This window comes from Grammomys surdaster, unplaced genomic scaffold, assembly GCF_004785775.1.
Source record: "Grammomys surdaster isolate TR1022 unplaced genomic scaffold, NIH_TR_1.0 211, whole genome shotgun sequence".
In the NCBI taxonomy this organism is placed as follows: Eukaryota; Metazoa; Chordata; class Mammalia; order Rodentia; family Muridae; genus Grammomys; species Grammomys surdaster.
In genome coordinates this window covers 6,359,077-6,361,859 of record NW_021604656.1, presented here as the reverse complement: position 1 = coordinate 6,361,859, position 2,783 = coordinate 6,359,077, and positions in this window count along the sequence as shown.

The following is a 2,783-nucleotide window of genomic DNA, read 5'->3' as shown; positions in this document are numbered from 1 at the left end:
TCATTAAAGTTGATTCTGTACCCTGCCAGTCTGCTGAAGTTGTTGATCATATCTAGAAGTTCCCTTCTGGAATCTTTGGGATCTCTCATGCATAATTTCATCTCATCTGAAAATAGGGATTATTCGATTTTATCTTTTCACACTTGTTCCCCATTAATCTTCTCTTGCATCATTGCTCCAGGAAGTGCTTACAGCACTCTTAAAAAGGAGTGGAAATGGTGAGTGTTCTAGCTCATTCCTGATTTTAATGGGGTTGCTTTGAGTTTTCCTCATTTAAGATACTGTTGGCCATGGGTTTGTCACACACAGCCTTTCTTGGTTAATGTATGTCTTCTTCTCTCTCCAGGACTTTGTCATGAAACTGTGCTTGATGTTGTCAAAAGTTTTCTTCTGTAGCTACTGAGATGATCATGCTATTTTTGTCTTTAAGTACATTGATATGATTTATTATATTTGTTGACTTATATATGTTTAACTAAGCCTGCATTTCAAGAGAAAAAGAAACTTGGTCATGTGAATGGTCTTCTTGATATGTGCTCATACTTGGCTCATTAGCATTTTGTTGAGAATGTTTGCCTCTATGTTTATCAAGGATATCTGTCTGTAGGATTCATTGTTTGTTTTTCTGTGTGTGTGTGTGTGTGTGTGTGTGTGTGTGTTTACCTGGTTTGGGTATTCAAGTAATACTGGCTTCATAGAATGAGTTTCAGAGTATCTCTCTGTTTCTACTTTTTGAAAAGCTTAAGAAAGATTGGTTATAATTCTTTTTTTAATGTCTAACAAAGTTTGGCTGTGAGTCTATCTGGGCCTGAACTATGTTTAGTTAGAAGGCTTTTTATTACTGTTTCATTCTCCTTCTTTTGTCTTGAGTCTGCTTAGGCTGTCTAACTTCACTTACTTTAACTTAGGTACTTTGGATGAATCAAGTAATTCAACTATTATTATTATCTTTCCAACTTAATGGAGTGCAGGTATTTAAAGTATTCTCTTACAATATTCTGAGTTTCTTTGGTGTCTGTTGTAATGATCCCCTGTTCATTTCTGTTTCTGTTAATTTGGATCATCTCTTCCTTTCTTTCAGTTAATTGGGCCAAGTGTCTGTGAATCTTGTTTGTCTTCTCAAAGAACTAGCTCTTAGAATTTCTTTTTCAATTCTCTTTGTTGTTTTCTTTGTTTCTATGTCATTGAATTCTACGTTTATTTTTATTATATCTTGTCTGCTGCGCTTGAGTTTGGTTTGTTATTGTCTCTTGAAATTCTTGAGTTGCGTTATTAAGTCATTTATTCATAATCATTGTGAATTTGTAATGTAGACACTTGCCACTGTAAGCTTCTCCTTGAGCTGCTTTAATGTGTCCCAGAGGTCTCTGTTGTGGTTCCATTTTATTTCTAGTAATATTTTGATTTCTCTCTTGATTTTTTTTAAAAAATTCACTTATCATTCAATAATGTGCTGCTTTATCTCCGTAAGTTTATACTCTTACCAGACGCTGCTGGCTGTCAGTTTTACTGCATGAGACAGGAGGATACATGAGATTATTTTAATTTTTCTGTCTTTGTTCAGTCTTACCTTGTGTCCCACCTGGTGGTCCATAGAGAGGCTTCTATGTACTGCTGAAGAGAACCTATATTTTTTGGTGTTTGGGTAGAATATTCTACAGACAAAATTTAAAAAATTGGCACCAATCAAATAACAGCTTGCAAGGATCTACCTCTGTCTGGATGCAGATAGATTTGCCAAAGGGTTTGTCTCAGGTTCTTCTTCTGCTTCGTATTGAACCTCCTTCCGGGGCTCGGCTTCCCAGTGAAACTACCACACTGTCTGTAGCCATGGCTGCTCTTTTAGGGGTGGGAGGGGCTCATATCCTCTGGCTCTCTGATTGAGAACAGTGTGGGCAGGCATGCGCATCTAAAGTGGGTGCAGTTGTACGGGGGCGTGGGGGGGGGAATTCACTTGCACCAAGACTTCAGTCTGTGCTGAATCTGCCTTTTGCCTTACAAGGGAGAACACTCTCTGTAAAGGATCACCAGGAGCTGGTCCCTCAGGATCCTCAGGAGGGGACTATACCTGTGAGAACACAAAGCCAACCTCATATCGGGGATCCCCCATGTCAGCCCCCAGACTGAAATGCTCTTCCTTTGTCTTCCCAGCCATTTCTCTTGTGTCTGGAGGTCTGTACCAAGTCACCTACACGTTCGCTTGTTTGTTGTTGTTGTTGTTGTTGTAGTTCCTTATACATTCCTGTGTCTCCTTAATGACAATATTCAATTTTACCTAAACTTTATACATCTAGGAGACAGTGACCCAGAAGAAATCTCCACACAACTTTATGTTCCAGGAAAGGGCTCGGGAGAGCCTCGCTTTTCCACACCATTAAATAAAACCACGAGTCTGTGAGACTCTTGTGCTCGCCTGTGACATCTTTCCTTTTCTCTCTTCCTTCTTCCTCCCCCACTTCTGTTTCCTTCTCTCCTTCTCTCCCTCACCCCACACTTGATACTCTCCTGCCTTCACTTCTGTGTGTTGTTACAATTGTGAAATCTGACATTCTTCTAGAAAGCCTTTTTAAGAAACAAAAAAAAAAACAACTTAAATTGAAAATCATATTTAATCATATTTATAGACCGAGATCTGTGCCTGGATAGTGTTTTAACTTATAATATGAAAAAAATGCACTCATTTGTTTATTTTCTTAACTAAAATGTGAGAATAATAAATAGTATTGCCTATAGTGTTATATTAGTTATAGGAGGTAAAGGTCACAACCAAGAATTTTTCAAGC